Genomic DNA, 24,941 nt, shown 5'->3' on the forward strand with positions numbered 1-24,941 from the left:
TCCAACTCACCTGACAATTTGCCATGGATGACAAGGGTCCATGATATCACTCTGTGTCATGCATCATGAAGGGGCTTGCCCACATTTCTTAAAAATTGTATATTTTAATATTGCGGGCAAGCACCACCCCTTGATGCTTGCTAAATCAAAGATCACAAAATCTAAACTATAATGTATTAATATCGTTAAAAGATCAACCAATGATATCACAAGAAATTTAAAATATGCACGGGGAACACTAACAACTCTTCAAAAGGTTTGATTGCTTCTAAAAACTAAGAACTTTTGTGGTGCACTGAGGTTTGAACATCAGCATGAGCTATGTGTCATAAAGGCACTTGCCCACATTATTTAAAGACCTTGCATTTCCATATTGCAGGCAAACCCTAACCCTCGATCTTGAAAGGATCTATGGTGCTTCAAAGATATCACAACTTGGACCTTTTTCAAATAAAATAATGCAATTAAGGCAAACTTTATAAGGTTTATTAAAAAGATTAATAAAGGTATCTTTGCACAGATAAAATTTGGCATAAGAATGTCCTGCCAAAATGTATTTGAAATATTACTTTATAAGGTTTTCAAAGGCTAGGGAAAAACAAGACAAGGCATAAGGGTTTCTATGGTGAATTTCTTGCCTAGGGTTTTGACCTAATTCCCAAAATTTTAGGGCACACATTTAGGGTTTTTCACTACTAAATATAACAAAACAAGGGTAGTGAAAAATGAGGCCAATAGTGGCTCTGTCTAGGGACAATGAATAAGAAAGATTCATATGAGGGCTCAAAATCCTTGGGAGAGGCAAACCACAAGCTTGACCTTAAAAACTATGACAACTTAGAGAGAGAAAAAACACAGAATAGAAGAATATACAAGGATTGTACAGAAGGAACAATGATTATATACAATGTACAAGGAAACCTAGACTACTATTCATGGAGAAAATAAGTATTTTTGAAGAAAAATATCTCTTCAAGAACTGTCCATGAACTGGCAGTTCAAGAATGTTCACTGATAGATCTTTGATAATATAAGAATCTTCTCCCCATGTGTTTTCAATAAGAAAGGGACCTAACCATATGGGATCAAACTTACCATGTTTTCCTTTATCCTCTATCCCGACATTCCACATAAGGACTAAATCTCCATCTTCAAATTTATTGCTCACTGTCCTTTTATCATAGAGTGCTTTAACCTGTAGTTGCAACTTTTGGTTTCTGCTTGATGCTTCTTTTGTAGCCTTAGTCAGCCTAACTAGTTCATCCAATCTTTCTTGCATATCATCAGTGATATCCTCATCATACATTTGAATGTATTTATACAGACCTACTAGGTTGTTTTGAGGCATTCTTGCTTGAATTTCATATACCAAATCAAATGGTGCCACACTAATAGCTTTCTTCATAGTTATCCTGTCAGCCCATATTGCTAATTGTAACTTGGAATCCTAGGCTTTCTTATTATCATCCAATGTCCTTTTTATTATTTTCAAAAAACTCTTATTTGTAGACTCAGCTTTTCCATTTCCTTGTGGATGATATGGGGAAGATGTTGATCTAGTGATTCCATATTTGTCATAGAATTTCTTGAATTCTTCGGACCCAAAGCACATTGCATTATCTGTTACAATCTTCTGAGGATAACCAAATCTAGAAATAATGTTATTGAGCAAAAAATTATTAACAACTTTATTGGTGGCATTTCTTGCAGGGATTACTTCTACCCACTTTGTGAAATAGTTAGTAGTAACTAAAATCAAGGAATAGCCAGTGCTAGATTTCGGAGAGATTTCACCTATGAAATCCATACCCCATTATTGAAAAAGTTCTTGGACTTTAATTGGCTTTAATGGAGTATTACCTGAGAATTTCAATTTTCTAGCAAATCTTTGTCATGCATCACATTTTCTAATCATGATTTAAGAATCCTTGAAAAGAGAGGGCCGCCAAAATCCTGCTCTCATCACCTTATGTGTAGTAGTCTTAGCCATATAGTGTCCTCCACAAACTCCAGCATGCATTTCATTTAAAACTTCTTTTACCTTTTCTTGATCAATGCATTTCAGTAACACCCCCTCAAAATTTCTCCACCACAAATTGCCTTTAACAATTATGTATTTGATGGCTTGTAATTTAGTAATCCTCTTTTCATGTTCAGTCAAATGGGAAGGAGCTTCCATATGTTGAAGATGATAGATAACATTAGCATACCAGTCACAATGATCCATGTCACACAAGTCAGATTTGAGGTCATCAACTACCACATTTATTTGATTGGCATCCAAATTAGATTCAGCCACGAGTTTAGCCAAACCTTGACCTCTTACTGACTTAGTTATCTATATTTCAATATTAAATTCTTGGATCCTTTTGATCCATCTACATCTTCTCCCTAACACTTCTTGCTAAGAAATTATGTTTTTGATAGTAGCACTAGGCACAAATGGAATGACAATAGTACTTATCAAGTAGCATCTAAAAGCCTTAACAGCCTTTACTAAAGCATATGCTTGTTTTTCATTTATCTCATATTTCAATTTAGCAAGATGTAGTGACTTCCTAAAAAAATCAATGGGTTGTTCATATCCTTCTTCATTTTTCTGCAACAAGATTGCGGCTATAGTGTGAAGATGTAGAAGAGAATATATGCATGGGTTTTATGTAATCTGGAGTTCTAAGAACTAGAGAATTTTTTATGGTAGTTTTAATATCCTAAAATGCCTATGAAGGTTCACCATCCTAGCTGATTATAGCTCCTTTCTTAAGCATTTTTGAAATAGGCCTACTAATTTCAGCAAAGCCTGTAACAAACCTCCTTAGAAAATTGACTTGTCCAAAGAAAGATTGTATCACTTTCACATTTTTTGGCTTTGGCACCTTATCAATGGCTGCCACTCTCTTAGGATCTATCTTTAAACCATCTTTTGACATTATATGTCCTAATAATTTTCCTTTTGTTACCTTGAAAGTGTATTTCTTTGGGTTTAATGATACTCCATATTCCAAAGCTTTGATAAAAAATTTCTCCAAATGCCTACAATGATCCTAATCCTTCTTAGAATAGGCTATAAGGTCATCTTGGTATACAACCATAAATTTTTTGATATAATAATGAAATACCATATTCATAGCTCTTTGGAAAGTAGCTCCTGCATTAATCAAGCCAAATGGCATCCTTACATATACATAGGTTCCCCATGGGGTTGTGAAAGTTGTCTTAAATTGTTCATTTTCCTTTACTAGAACATGATTGTACCCAGAGAAACCATCCATCATGGACATTAGCTCAGAACCAGTTACCTGCTACAACATGGCTTCCATATTTGGTAATCCATAATTATCCTTCAAGGATGCAATGTTCAAATTCCTAAAATCCACACATAATCTTATGTCTCCATTTTTCTTTCTAATAGGTACCAAATTTAAGACCCAGATGGAATATCTAATTGGTTTGATTATCCCACCATCCCTTAACTTCATCAATTCTTCTTGCATTTTGGGAGCTACGGTAGGATTTACTGGTCTTTGTTTATGTCTGAAAGGTTTTACATTATCCTTAAGTGGTATGACATGTTGGAATAGATCTTCCCTATAAGCCTTCAGGTTACCATATGACCATGAAAAAACATGTATATACTTCCTAAGCAAGTCAATTAATAGTTTTCTGATTTCAGTAGGCAGATTTTGGCCAATATAAACCTTTTTGGGAGCTTCACCAGTACCAAGGTTTATCTCTTCTAATTCTTGAGGCTTAGGGTCCTTAACTCCTGGTTTGACTCTATCCTGATTATAAAAAATACTTTCCAAAACCACTAACCCCTTAGGCACCTTGTTGGTTTTCAACTACATAATCTCCTAGCCAAAAATGGTTTCCTTACCATCTATAGTTTCAATTAAATCACTGCAATCCATTTCTTGACCATGGTATTTGTCTTCATTTAAAAAAAAAAATTAAATGTCTTTATCATCTTCAAAGACTTGCTAATTTTCAATATTATTAGGTATCAAAGGTCTACTCTATACTTCAATTTGAGAAATTCCTACAAATGACATCTCCTTAGGTTTGATTGCTAAATTTGTTAATAAATCAGCCATCTTATTTTGAGTCCTTTCTCTCCATGAGATACCAAATGCATCAAAAGATTCTATCTAGTCCCAAACAACATTTCTATACTACTTTAATCTCTTGTTCTTGGATGCACAAGTTTCTTTTATCTAGGAGATAACTAGTTCAGAATCTCCTATGACATGCAATTTCTTAATTCTATGGTGGGTAGAAACTTTCAACCCTAACAACAAGGCTTCATACTCAGCTATATTATTAGTACATAAAAATTTTAAGGTAAAAGAATATTTGAAAGTGTTCTTCTTTGGAGAAACAAAATCTACCCCTACCCCTACACCCTCTTTAGAACTAGCCCCATCAAAAAACATTGTCCATAATATTGGTGAGTTCATACAACATTCAACTTCATGTTCAATTACAACAAGAAGATTCTCAACTTCTTGAATAATCAATTCAGCTCTAAATGCATTCACACCAGTATCTAAGAAACAAGTGGCATCTTTTTCAATTTCTTCTCCTAAAATGTGACTGGCCCTTGGCTCCTTATTTACCTTGATAGCTTTATCTTTGATTTGAAAAGTAGCATAAGTTAGGTCACATTGCAGACTGCCTCCCTTTGTAGCACTCCATTTTCTCAAAAGCAACATTCCACAGTGTGGAGGTATATCCACTACAAGAACTGACATGGTCAACTCTATTTCAGGATATGTAGCTAATTTGAATGGTAAAGAATTTATGGTACCTATGACTAGGACTTCCCTAGCATCCATACCTCTACATTTTCCCTGCTTGGTGTCCACATTCAACCCTAAGGCTTCGATTACTTTGAAACGTATTATGGTGTTAGAAGCTCCTAAGTCTATCATGCAATTTTTTAGGGTCTTCCCTTTTATAATTAGACTGAGAAACAATGGGTCAATATCTTGTATATATGCTACTGATGAGTCATCCAAGAACATTTGGGGAATTTGAGATATGATACCACTATCCTCTACTACTAATGGGGTTTGTTGGATAACACTTTTTTCTACAACAATATTGTTGTTTCCTATCCCTCCCAACCATGATAAAGCCTTGCTTTTATGCTTTTCAATTCTAAGAAGTTTAGACAAAGGTACTTTTACAGTTATTTGGGACAACATGGATATCATATCAACAGGTTCAACAATAGTGCGTTTTACAAGAATACCTGGAGTTGAAGTCTTTTGAACAACAAGAACCACTATTTTTGATAGTATCAGGTCCTAATTTCTTTTCTTGCACAACTACTTTTGTTGTTTTGTTTGTTTGAAATTGAATCTTCTTTTTTGGTTCCCACTTCTTAACCTTGTTGTCTTTTGATCTTAGGCACATCTATATTGACCTTATTTTCATCATTCATCTTATGGGTAATATCTTTGATGAATACACTGGATGGCTTTCCTGCATTATTATTTACTATTCTATTTCTCAAATCATAGTTACTATGAACTTGAGAAATCATTTCTACTGTGATTCTATCAATCTCCTCTTTAGAGGGCATTCTTAAGCTTATGTGACCTACATCAAAAGATGTAACACATACCTTATCTTCATCATAACCTTCATCATCTGAAAACACTTGCTCATGATGTAAATGATAAGAAATTCTCTGACTGGTAATATCTATTTTAGGTTCTTCAGAATCACAATCTATACAATCATCACACATGCCTACCATATTGCGACTTATATCATAATGGCTTTTCTCTTCATTTTCTTCTTCAAGTTGCACACCTTGATCTAGGGCAAATGATTGAGAAACAACACAATAATCAAAAGAATGAGGTGATTGACATACAATGTACCATGGTACATCATCATTCATGTTTACAGTGTTCCTTTGCAGGGGGTCTGGGGTACTCTTATCCTTCACATTTTATGTCTAGTTAGGAACTGGCCTACCATCTTTCCACTGAGTAGTGTAAGGGTAATTCTGCATTCTAGGTTGTCTATTGAAATTGTTATTATTCACAGGGGTTTTCTCAACAACAGTTGGCTTATTGAAACTAGGGGGATTCATCTTCTTTAGTAATTCCAACACCAGCACTATTGTAGGTTCTTTGGGCCTTTTTCCTATAGGAGTTTTATCACCCTCCCTTTTGTTATTATTCTTAGGATTGAAAAGCTTTGGGTCATCTCTTCTACCCATTTTACCAAATGCTTTTCTATTGTTTTCTATATTTACGACAACCTAATAGGCATCCCTTTAAGTTTTGGGATCCTTATCCTTCAATTGATAAGCCATTTTTCTATCAAAAGCATTAAAATATGTTGTGAGACAAACATCCTCATTCAACCTCATAACTTGAAATAGTTTGTACATACCTTTCTAGAACCTAACATTGAAATTGAATGTGGACTCATTAGGATTCTTCTTGATGTTATTGAATTCATTTAACATGAATCCTGCATTAGTGTTGTCTCCATATTGCTTTTTAAATAATTTCTCCAAGTCACTCCATGAGGTGATACTATCATCAAGAAACCTTCTGAACCAATCCCTTGCATCCTTAGTTAGTGAATGAACAAATAACTTCATGACCACATCTTCATATTCAACTTCATAATCATTTAACATGTCTATGAAAACTCTCAAATGTTCTTCACCAGTAACAACATTATTTCCAGAAAACTTAACCACTTTATCTCTTAAATCAAAAGATATTGGATGTGGAGCACCAGGAATACCTACAAATGATTTTTTTTGTACTTTTCTAGGTATAAAGGTTTCTTCTAGAAACCAGGAACATTTGAGGTACTTGCTATATTAGCTTGGTTTAGAGGAACATTTTGGGATTGTTGAGGTTGGACAATAGGGGCTTGAGTATAAGTGGTGGATGATGAGGCAGGAGTAGATTGCGATATTCCTTGAACTGAGACTACTGGTCCATAAGAAGGTATAGAAGCTAAGGCTAGGGTGGATAAATTTGGCCATGAGGCTAATGTAGAATTAGTCTTAAGGAACTAGATTTTTCTCCTAGTTTCTATAGCTTGAGCTTCATTTTCTACCTTCTCGAGTTCTTTTGCAAGATCTTCCTTCTCTTTTCTAGCCTTCTCCAGATCTAGATCTAATTTTGACATGGAGGGTTTTATGGGTTTTCTTGGTTGAGCTTGTGGTTCATTTATTTGGACTCCTATAGCTTTACCCTTTCCTTTGTCTACAGCTTTCACAATGGGTTCTACAGGATTTACTTGAACAGGTTTATAGTCTTGGACTTGAGCAATAACTAGTTCTTCCTTTTGACTCAGGCGTTGTTCTTGTTCTTGAACTTTAGCTCTCAGACTATCTACGTCTCCAAAAACATCAGTATGGAGAGTCATAGTTTTTTCTTCTAACTTTTTATTCTGCTCCTTCAAGGCATCCATCCTTCTCTGTAGAGCATCTCTTTCTATTATGGCATCCAAGGTGGCTTGCTCCTCTTTTACAAGATGAATGCATTTAGCTTCTTCCTCAGTAACCCATTTCTTCAAAAATCCTATCTCTGATTGTAATTCTTTAGGATCGACAGAAGTAGCTTCTGAATCAGTAGGGTCATCCATATCTATTAGGTTAGGTTTTGTGTATGAGGCTGTGTTGGGGTTAAAAGGATCTCCAAATGAGTTGTTGAGTCCTAATCGTTGATTCATGTTAGCTATCAACCCAAGTCTAGGAGATATATTTCCTAGTGGTGACATATCTTTATCTTGATATATTTTTTGATCTGCTACTAGGGTACTAAAAATGCCTCCTAAGAGTCTTGTGGTTTTTGATTTAGAACTGAGTGAGGGAGACTCTCTCCCTAATACTGGTTGATATTGTGAATTGGTGGATACACTACCTATGGGTTTCTAGGTGGCGTTTGGATCTATCCTTTTCTTATTTAGGTTCTTCCTACTATCTTTAGATAAATCAGTATACAGTTCATCAGGATGAGTTCTAGTGTAAGCTCTTGTATTTCTCCTTTTCTTAGCCATACTCACTATTTATAAAATTAGCACTAGCTCCAAAACCTTGACTGAGTCGCCACCCTTTTCTTAGGAAAATACACAATTATAAGTATTTGTGCCTTTGAGGAAAATCACAAATAGAGATAGAAATATCAAGTACAAATAGACCAACCACTAATATTGTATGACTACAACTCTTGCTTGTTAGATAAGGCACTTGGAGAAACTAGATACGTTAGTATGTCACTGTGGTATTTGGGCTATTGTCTCTTTAAATTTTCAAGGTTTGTCACTAAAATATCCCCTTATAACCACAAGGAAAAACTTAGACAACCTGACACACGTATACAACAGGACCAAAGAATCTGCAGTACATTTCATAGATGTGTTGGACAACTCCCTAGTAGAGTCGCCATTTTGTTGGTATTCTAAAACTATCGAACAACAAAATGTTCAATACCAAAATGATATCACTCAGACAATCTAAGAATTAGCCAATTCCTATTTACAATTATATGTGCAAACCATTTGGACCCAGCTTCAACAAAACCAATGGTGGTTTTCTACTCTTTAGGCTCTGCAAAACTAGGGTGGGTATACCCATGGATGATTCAAGACTAGAAAAGACTCTATGAGAATTATTTTAGTTTCATTTTGATTCTCATCTCAAATCCTCAAATACATGCATAATTCTTGACAATTTGATAAAAACATCCCATATAACAAATTTGGTCGAAATTCTTCTATAGATTTGCACGTGTTCTCAGCAATAGTGGCTAACTAAAGCTAAAACATTCTATGTAAACAAGTATCGACCAACTTTGAAGATGTTTAGGAAATAAAACTGAAATTGATTATAATTTTGCATTTGAAACCCATTTATGACATACTTCTCTTTCAACTGAATCAATTTTGACCAGTGCCTAATCCATTAGGGTTTAGAGTCTACTACAAATCCTTTGATCTAATTTTTTCCCTTACAATGTAAATATTATCAGCAATTCTTATCAGAATTCATCATTCAAAACATCCTTCTTAATACTATAGAAACCTTATCTAGTTCATCAAAGCTTTTACTTAATCCATTGAACTAATAGCAGTGGTGAATAGATATACAACCTAAATGGATTGCATTCAATTGCACAAGCCTTTACTCATACAATATCAAGATAACTAAGCAACTAAAAGGAGACAAAATTTAGAAAGAACTGATATGGGGACAACTCATAATATGTATTCATTTTCTTTGAAAATTGTATACATTTGCAGTAACTCAGAATGACCTTAGGAAGTAACATAGAGATCATTGTATATTAATGCATTCATAGGAACTAACAAAGATGATACATCATAAAACTTGCTCAAACATTGGACCAAAAACAAACTAAGTATTACCTATAGTATTAGAAATTGGACCCTTTCTGTAGCTCTGGAATCTCACTTATATAGTGTGAGAAAAATCATTCACTATATCCCATTCAGGTAAAATAAGGACTCTTGACTTTCTAACTACTTGCCTTCTGGCGTTAGGTGTAAATTGAGAAAAATCATTCAGAAACTTAGATTTTACCTCTTCTTTAATAACAGAGTCTAATTTATCAGGTTTCTCTACCATTATCTTTTCACAAGTCTTCTCAAAATTTCCTATATTTAGCCTCCATAAAAATTGTGCAAATGCCCTAGAATTCACAAATTTTTTATCATTAATAAACCTCTCAAAGGCTTGGGCAACTATTGGATCAATTTTCTTACCTTGGTAATCAACAATAGTTAAATCCAAGGAAGGTGTAGGTGGTTCTTGTGGCTCACCAATCTCCAAATCTGTGGAGATAAAAATTACATCTCCCTCTACACCAATTTGTCTAAGCTACTCTCTTAGAAATGTTTCATCATCAATTCTAATTGGAGACTACCTTGGGGAATATTATTCCATTTGAGAAGAATACCCTTGCTCTAACTTTTGTCTTTTTGGAGCACTAGCTGTAGGTGGGCTTTCTAGCCTTGGTCTCTACTGAGGAGGAACCTATTGTACATTCTGGATCATTACATATCCTACCCTTTTCTACAAAGTGTACTGACTTGGAGACACCATATTTCTATTGTTTATTCTCCTCTGCACCTCTGTAGCCTTGTTTAGATAAGCCTTTGCATATGCATCCTTCTTCTCATTCATGGCTTGTATTATCATAGAAAAATTATTCATCAATTCTTGCATCTTGGCTCCCCAATATTTCTTATCTTTCAATGGATCATAATTGGGGTCAAAAGCATTTATGAATTCTAGGGTTTTGCTAAATACTATCCATTTGTCCTTTCTCAATTCTTGTTCTTGCAAAGTAAAAAAATTTCTAATCACATCCTTTGGGTAGTAAAATTGTTGCACCATTCAGGAAGCTTTTATTCTCTCTCTTAAGAGGTCATAGAATCCTCTAGGATCAATAAACCTTGCATGAGATTCTACCATGTTATATTTATCAAAGAAAAAATTCAAATGCTTCCACCCTTTCCTTACAAAAACAAAATCATGTGCCATAGTAACAATAGGAAAAAATGTACCCTTCTTAGGCAACTCGCTCTCATCTATAGTGCCTATTTGCCATAACATCTCGGCTATTCCTATCTTCAAAGGCACATGAAATGGTAGCACATGAGGCTTTTTGAGGAAGCCAAATACTCTTATCACTATTGAAACATTATAGGGAATTATATCCCCCCGATTATGACTAATCAATAGCACTTTTGCATGGTCCTTGGGTCTAACCAATTCTAACAGTGCTTGTGGAATTCTAGGGCTGTCTCCTTTCAAAAGAAATATAAGATTTGATACAAAATATCTTTCAAACCTCACATAATTGGCATCTATGGCTTCTGAGGTCATATCCACACTCCACAACTATACTGGATTCCTCTCTTTATTTCTAATTGTTTCCAACTCCATACCCTAAGAAAAGAAGGCAAGTCCCTTATACAAATATACATACATGAGCAATGAATACCAATAGAAAGGTTTATCCACTTTTCCCCTTGCTATCCCCACCAAACCGTTATGAATTTCCTTTGGAAGAAAAGTAGCAAAATCTAGAATAGTGCTCATTCCAAATTGAAGAGTTTTAGCTATTATGAGGACAATTGAGCCTAGGATTTGCTCGACTTCTTCCATTCCAAAAATCTTACAAAGAGAAATATATAATGCCTAAGCCTTAGGGTTAAAATGTCTTTTTAGTAATGGCTCGGGTGTGCTAAGAGTAATCAAAGACAAAGTTCCAACTTTAGCAGCATGCTCCTACAATGGCCCTATCCTCAGGTATATTCTTTGTGCATCATATCTTTCTTGCAAATCATCCATATCAATGATCTCATGCATAGTGTGGTTAGGGTTAAGGTTAAAAACTTCATTGAGCAGCTTAGGGAAAACCTTAAAAAGATTCACCAAAATTATTCTTCACCCACCCCGTAATAGGATCATATTTCTTAGCCAGGTCAGTCAATAGATCACTATCAAAGAAAATTGTAGGGACTGTTAACCTTCCAATGATGAATTCCCAGCCATTGCTGATGGGGGTATCCTAATTCCTTTCTGCAAACCATTTTTTGAACAATTGTAAACCTCCCATAGATACTTAGGCATCTCTTACCCAGTTTGGCCTATCATAGAAACCCTCAGCGGAAACTACCCTAGGGTTCTTAGGAATGAGCTCCCTACCTTTAGTTATTTCATTTACTAATAAGGGAAATTGTTCCACGAAATCATCATGCACAACCCTCTTTAAATAATCAGTTTTCCTAGAAAATTCCTTCTATGGAGGTATTTTTAAAATTTCACACTCTTACAACAGAAAATTCTAGATTTCTTATGGTCACAGGTTACTTACCCGCTAAATTTCCCCTTCTTTCTCTGCAATTTTCTCTACAAATCCGCTGAAACCCTTGAGAAATTCTCTGCCCTAGCTCTAGATATCCTTTCGCTTTGAAAAATCTGCGATTGTGTGTTTCAATAATGGCAATTTTTCATATTACACCAATGCATTGAGGTCACATGAAGGAAAATTTGAGTCATATTACTTCCTTTAACCATTAGTTTTGTGTTATATTTCAAATTTGAATTTGACCTGTTGATCTCTCAAAAATTAGACAACTTTATTTCAAAAAGTAAAATGTAATTAAAATTTTTAGAGCCCCCAGCCACGTGTCAAAAGGGTGCTTGCCCACATTATTTAAAAACCTTGCATCCTCTTATTGTAGGCAAGCGCTCTCCATTGATCCTACTTAGATCGACGGCGAGTCTAAAACATTTAATTTTACTGCCCACTCAACTAGCTTGACCAATAGAATATCATCTTTTAATCAACGTGCTCTAACAAATTTGACTGCAGCATTTAGAGTTTCAATGCCCATGACATCACTCCTTCCAACTTGGCATACTTGTCACCTACCACCAATCAGCTTTCTTTACTTCATCTAACCTTTCTAGCATGGCATGACTCAGCATTCCTTTTAAGTCTTGGTCCCACTATGCCCGCTTGTCCACATTATTTAAATGTCGAGCAAGTCCATATTGTGGGTAAGTGCTAACCCTAGATCTTATTTAAATCTACGTGATCAAAAATCTTTTGTGACTATATACTTAGTTAGCTGGACGGACCAATGAGGCGCTTCCTTCGTATTCCAACTCACCTGACAATTTTCCATGGATGACAAGTTGTTATTACCCTCTGAGAAAGGTGGCCCCATGATATCACTTTGTGGCACGCGTCGTGAAGGGGCTTACCTGCATTGCTTAAAACTCATGCATTTTCATATTGCGGGCAAGCGCCATCCCTTGATGCTTGCTAAATCAACAATCACAAAATCTGAACTGCAAAGTATTAATATCATTAAAAGACCAACCAATGACATCACAGGAAATTTAAAATGTGCACGAGGAACATTGACAACTCTGCAAAAGGTCTAACTACTTCTAACAACTAAGAACTTTTTTGGCGCATTGACATTTGAACATCAGCAGGGGCTATGTGTCATAAAGGTGCTTGCCCACATTATTTAAAGAATTTACATTTCCATATTGTGGGCAAGCCATAACCCTTGATCTTGAAAGGATCTATGGTGCTTCAAAGATATCACAACTTGGACCTTTTTCAAATAAAATAATGCAATTAAGGAAAAATTTATAAGGTTTATTAAAAAGATGAATAAAAGTATCTTTGCGTGGATAAACCTTAGCATAAGAGTGTCCCACCAAAATGTATTTGAAATATTACTTTATAAGGTTTTCAAAGGCTAGGGAAAAACAAGACAAGGCGTAAGGGTTTATATGGTGAATTTCTTGCCTAGGATTTTGACCTAATTCCCAAAATTCTAGGGCACACATTTAGGGTTTTGCACTGCTAAACATAACAAAACAAGGGTAGTGAAAAATGAGGCCAACAGTCATAATATATGATAGCTAGGACAAGACATCACAAAGTATAGTAACTCACAAATAATTTTAGTAATTTTAGCTAAAATGCCAAAAAAAAAAAGTGGCAAAATTAATATAAAATAAATATAGGAAATCATGACCAAAATATTGCCCAAGAAATGTGTAGTTAAAGGTAAAATGAAATAATCATGCTAGACTATATTTATTTAGAATATTACAAACTTGCATAGCTAGTTCTTTGTAATTTTTGCTCATTTGGACAATCATTTTTGTGACTTGTATTTTCCACATCAATTGCAATTGTCACCAATTTTCATGGTCATGGCCAATGTTTTCCTACAAATATTTTTAAATTGATTTTTCTTTTCAATTTTTTTTTTCTTTTTAATATTTTAAAAATTTATAATATATTAATCAATACAAAACTTAAGATTAAAATAATATGCAATATAACATATTAAAGGTTAATAATTTATTTTTTAATATATAAAATGATTATTATATCATATCACATGTAATATATAATTAAATGATTTTATTGTATATAATGTGAAAAAATATTAAAACTTTTTGTATTAGATATAAATAAAATATTAATAGTTTTTAAGTAAATATGATTTGTATGTTAGGATAAAACCATGAATAGAAATAAAAACTACATGCAAATATAACCAATAATAGAAAAATAATAGATCACACAGAAATGAACACAAGGCACCAAGATCTAATGTGGTTCACCCAATCCCTAGGCTACGTCCACCAAACAACAAGTTCAATCTTATTACAATTTAGTGATTACAACCTAATTACAATCCGCAATCTCTTACAGCTCAATACTATCGCAAGAACCCCAAAAAATTATGGAGTATGTACAATACTTTCCTGATCAGTCACCACAATCTAACAATCTCCCACTTCGGGACTGATCAGGCTCCACACTAAACAGCAATCTCCCACTTGGAGACTGATCCTGTAGCAATACCACTACCACATGGGGCTCCCATTGGATCAAACCTCCCTGGACTCTACCCTTCTTTTATTCATGTTTAGTCTAGAAGACCAATCGAAGCTAAAGAGGAGTTTAGCTTCTTGCTTGTTACAACCTTTGTCAACATATCTGTTGGATTGTCATTTGTATGTATCTTCTCCAGCTTTAATTGTCCATCCTCCAAAATTGACCGAATGAAATGGTACCGCAACTATATGTGTTTGGTATTAGAATGCGGAGCTAAATTCTTGGCAAGATGAATGGAACTCTAGCTATCTGTGAACAAATAATTATCCTTCTGAGGATGTCCCAATTCTTCCAAGAAGAACTAAAGCCCTATCATCTCCTTGGCTGCCTCTGTAGTAGCAACATACTTTTCCTCTGTAGTGGATAGAGAATTAATCTTTTGTAACTTAGAAACCCAGCTCACGGTTGCCCCACCAATAGTAAAGACATAACCTGTAGTACTCTGCCTGGTATCAATATCCCCTACCAAATATGAGTCAACATAGCCCTATAAATTAGTAGTAGAGCTCCCAAAGTGTAAACACTTGTTAGATGTTCCTCTCAAATATCTAAGAATCCACTTGACAACATTCCAATACTCAAATCTTGGATGACTCATATACCTGCTAACGACTCCCATTGCATGGGCAATATTTGGCCTAGTGCATACCATAGCATACATCAAGCTTCCTACAACTGAAGCATAAGGTACCTTGGACATCTTATTCTCCTCTTCCTATGTCTTAGGACACATCTCCTTAGTCAATTTCAAATGACCAGGTAAAGGTGTGCTGACAGCTTTAGCATTCTCTATAGAAAAACATTGCAACACCTTCTCAACATAATCAGCCTGAGATAGTGTCAATGTTCTATCACTAATAGATTCGGCACCGATTTGCGATGGCTATGTGTCACAATTACGACAGAAATGTGTCGCGACTGCCACAGACATAGACGTAGTTATTTAGTCGCAATTTACGATGTCTACCCTTGCCGTTGCATTTGCGACACCCATCCGTCGCTCTGCAACCACCTTATTGTCACACCAACCCCGTCACAATTCCTCTTCTTTCTGTCGACATTGCGACGGGGTTTCTGTCGCATTTGCGACGCCCATCCGTCGCTATGTAGCCATATATTTTTGGTTTAACTTCCACATCCATTGCAATTGCGACTCCAATTGCGACGGGGTTGCCGTCGCATGTACAACAACCTCGTCGCAATGTCTAGGGTTGCCGTCGCAATAGCAACGGAATCCCCAGCAATTGCAATGGGGTTGATGTACATGCGACGATAACCCCGTCGCAATTGGTGTCGCAATTGCGACGGATGTGGAAGTTAAACCAAAAAAAAAATATTGGCTCGAAACTAATAATTTTAAAAAAATTACTTGACCTTTAAATTAATATCCATAATTTATTGCAACATAAATAAAATAATTAAATACACTTTCTAAATTGTGACATTTTGTTTATGAAAAATAAGAAATTTTTAAACAAAGATATTACGCTAAGATGTTTAAACAAAAATCTAAACCAAAAGTTCTCTTTCTACCTACCAAAGCCATTAAAAAATTGAACTCATCTAACCACAAATCCAAAAAATTGAATGTTGATAAATGATATGATCAAAGAATACATTCTTACAATATAAACAAGTAATTTTTTATATTGTAAGAATGTATTCTTTGATCATATACCTTGTCTCATACATTATCTTGTCTCATACAATGTATTTTTTATATTGTAAGAATGTATTCTTTGATCAGAAGCATACCTTGTCTCGTACATTATCTGCATCTTCGCATAATAGTTAGAATTGATCAACAAGGCACCCATCCACCATGGAGACACTTAACCTTGATGCTATGTACAAGTGAACTTCGGATAATCACTTGTCTATATCATCGACACTAGTGAGCTACATGATGGACCAATGACTTGATTACTAGTAGCAACCATTATGTGATAATCATCATGATATGCATCGAACTTCATATGCATTGCCATCCATAGATATGCATCCACTCATGATACATACATTTTCATCCACATAAATGCATCCATTTATGATGTTCCATCACATGCATACATATATTCATGACACTCACACCATATATAGACACATCCATCTAGATGTAAATGCATCATTATCATGCATCATCCACATCATGTTATCATTGTCACATTGTTGCATTCCAATCCACATTTCATTAAGCATCATATAAGTATGCACATATCTCTGAAAAAAGGAAAATCATCAGATCTAATACAACAATAACCATAGATCATAAGACTAATGAATCACCATACATCATTAGACTAAAGAAAAATATGATCGGCCATCACTTTCGATTCATCTATCGGCCTTATAAGTTTACCATAGTACAATAACATATGCTAATAGTATTATCCACCTGGCAATTAGTGATTCATGATTAATAGCATAATCGGCTGGCAATTGTTAGCAATAACTACTCATGATTAGTTCATTGAATAATCATGAATGATTATTGGGTAACAATATAATTAGCAGTTGTTATGAAGGGTGGCATCTTTCCACCCGCACAATTTCATAGTTTGATGCACATATATATACAGGTCAATCAGCTCTCCAAGAGGCAGTGAAGAATTGATGTTTGATAACTTATATATTCCCTTGCGGAAAGTGCTCGACTTAGGAGCATAGAAGGTTACTACCACAAACACTGGTACAAGTTATTTAACTGTATATCAGAGAGAACATCCATTAGAGAAGCATAAATCATATTTTCCATATCAGAGACAGCTTCACAATCTAGAGAATCAGTGCATAAGCCATTCAAAGATATACCGAAGACAGCCTATCTCTGTCCATGAACACCATACCAATGTGTATTTGTAGCATGGATTAAATACAGAGATCAGAGACAACCCTTCAAGTTATTGAGCATATTTTTACATTGTTATATTTGGCACAGCCTTCGCTTATTTGTATGCTACATTCTAAACTGTACAGAAATTCAACATTTGCATTTGGACTTACCAGGAAGACATTTCATTCTGATCATAATTGTGTATGCCTTTGTATATTTGAATCATTTGCATTATTTACTACTTGTTAATTAAAATTGGATCAATAAAACAATTATTTAAGTAGGAATTGTATATTTTCAGTAGTGTCTCATATATACCAAAAAGGGGACATACAAACACCTTGTATCTAGATGGCAATGCCCGTGAAACAGTAGGTCTTAAGATAGAATCGTTAATTTTTTTAAACAAAGCTTGTGAAGCTCTCAACTCAGCAATCTTTTTGAAAAAGGATTCTAACTATTCTCCAATCTTCATCAAGATATGTATCTGATTCTGCAAATGATGTTGGGAAGTCCACCGAATTGCTTCATAGGCTTCTTCATCCTCACCACAATTTTGGCTTATAGACTCTTCCTTTTGGAGGAGATTTACTAGTTCCTCAAAATTGGGAATATGTTTCGTGACATTCAATGTTGTCACAAATGCCTTGTATCTGAATGGTAGTGCCTGTAAAACAATAGGCACCAAGATAGTATCATCAACTATTTTACCCAAGGCTTCTAAGGAAGCTCTCTACTATTCTCTTGTAGATTACAAGAGAATATAGAAACAAAAAATTAACATTTTTGATAAAAGGAGTTGAGAGATATACAAATTGTTTTCAAAACAAAATTTTACAATAATTCATTTTGAGATTTAGGAAAGAATTAAAAATAGCTCCCCACAAATTTAATCATATATGCAGGCTTCTAAGTTTTACATACATGTCTACAAGTAAACTGTTAGAGAAAATATAGGAAACCAATTAATGAAATAGGGGAGAGTAAGATGAAATGTATCTTACTAATCACTTAGATTAATTCTAGAAGCTTGGCATTTTAGTAGTTCTTGGACTCTTGGGTTTTGTGATGTCTGTTGGGACCATGATCTATGACTAAGGTTGTCAACCCACCTAGTTTCCTTTGCCTTGTCATCCAATGCCACTTATTCCATGATTCAACAACATAGATAAAGTGAACCTACATCCTAGACAAGGTCCAAAAGTCCTAGATAGTATGAACCTAGTCCGCCTAGTCCAAACTCATCGCCACAATTGTCTCTTGCAAGTTCAAGAGGAGATGTAGCCTCTTTTGCTCCAGCAAAAACTCTCTTCAATATTTTTAAGATGTTGAGGCATTGGTCTCATAGGAAGATGTCAATGCTATTATTTTAAAAATAAAGAGACTACTCAAACAGAGGTAATAAGGGAGCACAGAGTCACCACTTTATCACCTAAGAAACATTCAATCAATATCACATGATAACATTCATTAACACATTAGATTCATAAACACACAACATTCATCAATATTTTGCATTAACACATAATTCATGAACATTCATTAGCACATAATTAAATTCATTGAGACATGAAATTCAATCATTATCAATTAAGTTATGTAGATGACAATCATTTATTTTTTTCTTTCTATTTCTTTTTTCTATGTAAGTTCTAAGAGGAGCATCAGTGTCATCATCAATTCCCCCCTCATCAGTTCTTTTCTTTGTTCTTGATGATCTCAAATTCATATGCTATTGCAAAGGGGGGTCCTCTGCAATAACAAATAAAAGAGTTAAATTAAAAATAATTTATTATAATTGTTACAAGTATTTAATTATTTTAAATAACATAACTGTGGCGCTCTTTACCTAATATGACCACATCATTTTGTCTGGACTCAACGTCAACACGCTCATGAACATCGATGCCTCAATCCTCTACAGCTGCTATACAAAATGTTACATTAATCCAAACAACAATTGCAATTACATATAAAAAATTTAATAGCAAATGTATACCTCCAACACTGGGATGCACATAATGCGAACCTTCAGCATTCACAGATTGTGTAGAAGGATTGTCAGGCTGCATTCCAACATCCTACGCATTGTTATCATTGCTTGCTTAACATCAAATAGACTAATTGGTAAAGTATTCAATTTGAAATAAATTTCATTTAGCTTATTTACCTATGGCTCAGATGCATCATTATTAAAAGCTTCCACACTAATTTCAGATCGTAGCCCTTCAGCCACGGCTCTATAGCCTTGTTGGAAGCCAATTCTCTTATCCTCTTCTGTGAGGCATCTCTTGAACTTTGAGCCCTACATTTTTGCGTGGTATGGTGAATTTTACTTGCATTGTTTCATCAACCAATGGAGGGTAGTTAAAATATCAAAAGGAAATACAAAAGTTGCAAAAGTTGAGGATCAAGAATACTTACAACTCGTGCTTGAAGTTTTGAAAAACCACCAGAGCCGAGCTTGTGTGTCCCGTGCTTTTCTAGTCTTGCCTTTGTTGCCTTTGATGTGTCAGACAATCTATGAAAAGTTTGAAATATGTTAGATAATATAAATATAGAGGTTAATTAGTACATAATTACATTCTCAACAGTATCACATACCTTGGTGGTGTACTCTCTACTGGTGTAATTGTATTTTTCTTGTCAGCTTTATACTTTCCATCCAAAATCAAAGCCTGCCACTCAACCTCAGGAACATAGGGTGGACGCTCGTACCTAGGGTTATCTTGTAAATTTTTTCTATACTGGTCCCTAATATACTTCAAACATAAACCAGCTTTTTCAAGGAGCTTGTTTCTCTCGAATGCACGAGGTCCAAAGAGTTGGATCATGCTCTCTAGAAGATCATCCTTCAATTTTTTGTCTTGTTGATTCCACCTTTTAAGTAAAAAAAAACATGTTAGACTCATAACTGAAGTGAAGCTACCTTTAATATAGTTCAAGAAATGGATGAAAAAGAAAACTATTCTAGCAATGATATGAAATCAAAATAGTGGTTTGGGGTTTTAGTTAGGATATGATGTTCTACCAGGTATGCACGGTGGGCCCGAATATTCACAAACACTCATCACCAAGTTTTTTCCAAAAAAAATCATTCCCTACAAAACAAGCATGGGATCATTAGTTGATGAAGAGTGATCAAAAAATAAATTACTATTATATCACTATAGAATAATAACTTTAAAGTACCTGGAACTTTGGCTACTTTTAATGGAATGCCTTCATCGTCGCTGACGATCAATATGACATCCTTCACCGTTCCCGTGCTAGGAACATAGGAACATCCAGGGAATGATGCTACAGCTCCTATTGCAAAAACTTTCATAAGTTTCATAAGTTTAGATAAATTAACCTGTTTCAGATAAATTATTGCAAAGAGAAATTTGGAGATATTTATTGCAAAGAGAAATGGGTTTTTTACTTTATCTACATCTGCAAGGATCACCCTCTTTTATTATTAGTTGTTCCAACAATCAACATCAACTAACTAATCAAGTCAATTCAAAAGAGACATCAATTCAACCATCTCCTTGCTCATTGGGCATTAAGAGTTGCCCATATCCTAAAATGCTGAAAGTATCCTTGTACATACCGATAAAGTGGATAGCGATACAAAGATAGTTTAAAGCTCTAATCCCTTTGGTTCTTCATCATTAAATGACTAAATCTATTATTTCAAATTACATCTAAAAATTTTATAAATTACAAATAAATTAAAGAAAAGTATAAAAAAAACAACAATTATGCTTACCCTAATCTCAAATGAAAAGAATGGAATCAAATTTGTAAAGGTATTTCACTGTTTGTTTCTATCTCTGTTGATTGGTGCCCACATTTGTGGCACTGCTCAATCCTGTATTTCTAGCTATAAGTAATCAAAATCACCATTTTGTTTTTTAATATATTTTAACAGCAAGTGTTGGACAACATTAGTGACTTTGAAAGGGACTTCATTTCATATATTTTGCGGCAAAGGTGTTGTCTCTTGCCATTGTTTAACTTTACCTCATCTTTGTACCCTTCTGCTAGAGATTGTGCTATTTTGCAGCATACTTGTGAGATTGCGGACATGACAAATTTTTTAGCTAACCTATTAAAAAGGCTAAATCTTCAAAGAGAAAATAAATTCTGGGTCCTAGATTCAACTCTAATCTATTCTGCAGATTCTGTAATACATCCTGCCTTTCACCTTGGCATTTAATGCCTAATATCAACAGAACATTTTGTTGAGTATTTTGTTTCTAAGTTCTAAAGCTTTTTTTAATTTTAAGCTTTCAAACATATCAATTTCTCCTTTATGATTACATTCTGCTATTTGCAAACCAGGCACAACTTCTCATTTGTGTTTCTGTTAGGGAATGTCATTTCATTTGTGTTTTTGTTTGGGATAAGTCATTTCATTTTGTTTCTGTTTGGGATAAATCATTTCATTTGCTATATTTTGAATATTTTAAATGTAAAAATGAAATATATTGCAAATCAATTGTTCCTTTATTATACATTGACACCATGTGCATGACAAAAGAGAGAAAAAGAGGGATTTGTGTACCAGTAGATGGTGCAACAGTCGATGCCTGTAAACTGCATGTTGTCGACTCAGCAGTCGCAAAGAGATTTGTGGTTGTCCTGGATGGAGGCAGTGTCATCATAGGATCTGAGGCTAAAGAATAAAATTGTTAGAGCATGCATAAATATAGAACGCGTGCATAAATTTAGTCTTAATTGCATGTATTTTCAATGATTATGATAATTTCTACCTATATTCAATGGAAAACACAAGTGGGGAATGGAACATGCGATCTACCTGAACCACCTACAACACCCTCATCATGGGAATGGAGCTTGAAATCATGCAAAAAACTCTGTAAAGACAACACATCAATATTTTAATTAATGGCATAAAAGAGCATAACATAAAACTATTATTGAACTCTTGTTATAATTAAAAATTTCATTAATACTTACTTTTAAAGTTTCAGAGGTTTGCAACAATTCAGATGCCCTATTTTTTATTTCCTGAGTAGTAGGCTTAATGGTTGCCAAATGTATAATTTCTCTACCAATTTTCTTTAGCAACTTTTTAATCGTACCGATTAGGTCATCGGTCTCTGCTAAATCAATATAAAATGGGTCCTCCTCAGGGGTGGACTACTGAGGGAGTGCAGGTTCCTTTCCCTCCCTCCGAACACTGGCCCTCTGTGACAACAATAGTATTAGTATTATCAAAATTACTCCAAAACAATGAAGAAAACAACATTAAAAAAATAACATTTTGCTTCTATCTAGTTTGCACAATTACAATGAGTTTTACCTGCTCATGTGTAGATGAGCCGGGAACATCGCTAGCATCCCCTCTAGGCGGTTGCTCCATATTGTGCTCCTGTGTCAAAGATCAAGTATAAAAATGTTAGCCAAAAATTTATTGACTAAAAAATATGCAATTTTCATACCCAAGTGCACGGCTATATGACTCGTGCAATGGCCTTCTTGCTTAGCTGTAGAAACTCTCTAGCAACCAAATCATACAAGCTACAAGGCCTAACAACAATTTCAAAACATATAAGCTAAAAGTCTAGTTAAAATATACATTAGATTAAAAAATATGCAATTTTCATACATGAGTGTGCGGCTATATAACTCATGCAATGGCCTTCTTGCTTAGCTGTAGAAGCTCTCCAGCAATCAAATCATACAAGCTACAAGGCCTAACAATAATTTCAAAACATATAAGCTACAAGGCAAGACATATTATATGACATGGCAAAAGGAACAAAATTTACAAGTGTTAGCAAGACATATCAAATGACATCATAGTGCTAGAGAGATCACAATTATATGAGTCTAGATTTTGATTGTAGTCTTTCAAAATTGTGTATGAACTATGGTAATATACGCATTACATAAAGACCATTGTTATGATAGATTATAACATTTTCATTTCTGTTTTATGCATGTGAAGAGGAGGATATTGCAAATTGGAGCAGTAGGAGGTCCTCCACACTATTTGGTCAAAGATAGATCTATTTGGTGGGGGCTTTCCTATAATGGTAAACCTTTGGCTTTAACACATAGTTGTTTAGCCAAGGCTTGGAACTTAAAGGGGATCTCGTTGATATAGGACATTATGGATGGTGGGCAGCTAAGGGAGTGGGAGGATATCAAATACAGATTTAACATTCCTGACTCGCAGAAAAAGACATATACCCTTATTAAGAAAGAAATGCTTAGTTGTAAGCCAAAAGAATTGTTAGATGCTAATGGATCCTTAAAGAAGATTAAATGGATTAATGGTAATCTGTTGTCAGAAAGTACTACCAAAAATGTTTATCTCTATATGAAAAATGACTCCTCTCTCATAGCCAGGGTGTCTCAGTGTTGGGGGAAAATTAAGCCTTTTTCTATTTGGTCTTTTTTCTTTGAATACATGTCGAAAAGTAAAGCAGAGCCAAAAAAAAACTTTGTTTCAAGTGGTTGCTCTTATTTAAGAAGTTAGTGTTAGATTGTGGTGACTGATCAGGAAAGTACTGTGCCGACATCGACATGGTAGCCGACATATTATGGCCGACATATGGCCGACATGTTATAACCCTAAAGCGGTTTAATACTTGTATAAAAAGGGCTTAGGGTTGGGTATTTTTGATGTGTGGTGATACGAAATTGGTTCTTGCGGCGGTATTGAGCTGTAAGGGATTACGGATTGTAATCAGGTTGTAATCACTGGATTGTAATAAGATCGGACTTGCTGTTTGGTGGACGTAGCCCAGGGATTGGGTGAACCACGTTAAATCTTGGTGCCTTGTGTTCATTTCTGTGTGTTCTATTATTTTCTGTTATTGGTTATATTTGCATGTAGTTTTTATTTCTGTCCGTGGTTTATCCTAACAAGTGGTATCAGAGCCTAGTTGTTTCTCAGTTATCCTCTGCAGGAAAGTCTCACGGTTAAGTGGGAGTCTCACGGTTGAGTGGGAGCAATGGCAGATGATGGTAAGCTGAGGGTTGATAGGTTTAATGGGCAGAACTTCCAGTTATGGAAGATGCAAATGGAAGACTATTTATATCAGAAGGATTTGTGGAAGCCGTTGGAAGGAAAAGCCAAGAATCAGGGAACTATGTCAGAGGCTGAATGGGATCTTTTGGACAGAAAGGCACTTGGAAGCATTCGGTTATGCTTGGCACCATCGGTGGCATTTAATATTACAAAAGCAAAGACGACAGAAGATTTGATGAAAACCCTAGCGACACTGTATGAAAAGCCCTCCGCTTCAAATAAGGTATTTCTCATGAAGCGTTTATTTAATATGAAAATGGCAGAAGGTGGATCTGTTGCAGATCATTTAAATGAGTTTAATACTATTACTAGTCAATTATCTTCTGTGGGTATCAATTTTGATGAAGAAATTAGGGCTCTCTTGATTTTGTGTTCTTTGCCTGAAAGCTGGAATGGCTTGGTAATGGCGGTGAGTAATTCTGTTCCTGGATCTAGTACCCTAAAATATGATGATGTGATTGGTGTTATTTTAAGTGAGGAAACTCGTAGAAAATCCTCAGGTGGATCTACATCAGGAAGTGCTTTAAATGCACAAAGCAGGGGCAGAACGACTGAAAGAGGAAGTAACTCTGGAAATCGTGGGAAATCAAGAGGAAAGTCAAAGGGGAGG

At 35.0% G+C, this 24,941-nt stretch overlaps 1 pseudogene; it reads left to right on the forward strand.

Moving 5' to 3' along the window:
• The window catches only part of LOC149533849 (laccase-4-like), a 56,454-nt pseudogene that overhangs the window by 18,006 nt on the left and 13,507 nt on the right, over positions 1–24,941 (forward strand).

This window comes from Cupressus sempervirens, chromosome 10 (assembly GCF_028749045.1).
Source record: "Cupressus sempervirens isolate cs-2001-9-10 chromosome 10, ASM2874904v1, whole genome shotgun sequence".
NCBI lineage: Eukaryota > Viridiplantae > Streptophyta > Pinopsida > Cupressales > Cupressaceae > Cupressus > Cupressus sempervirens.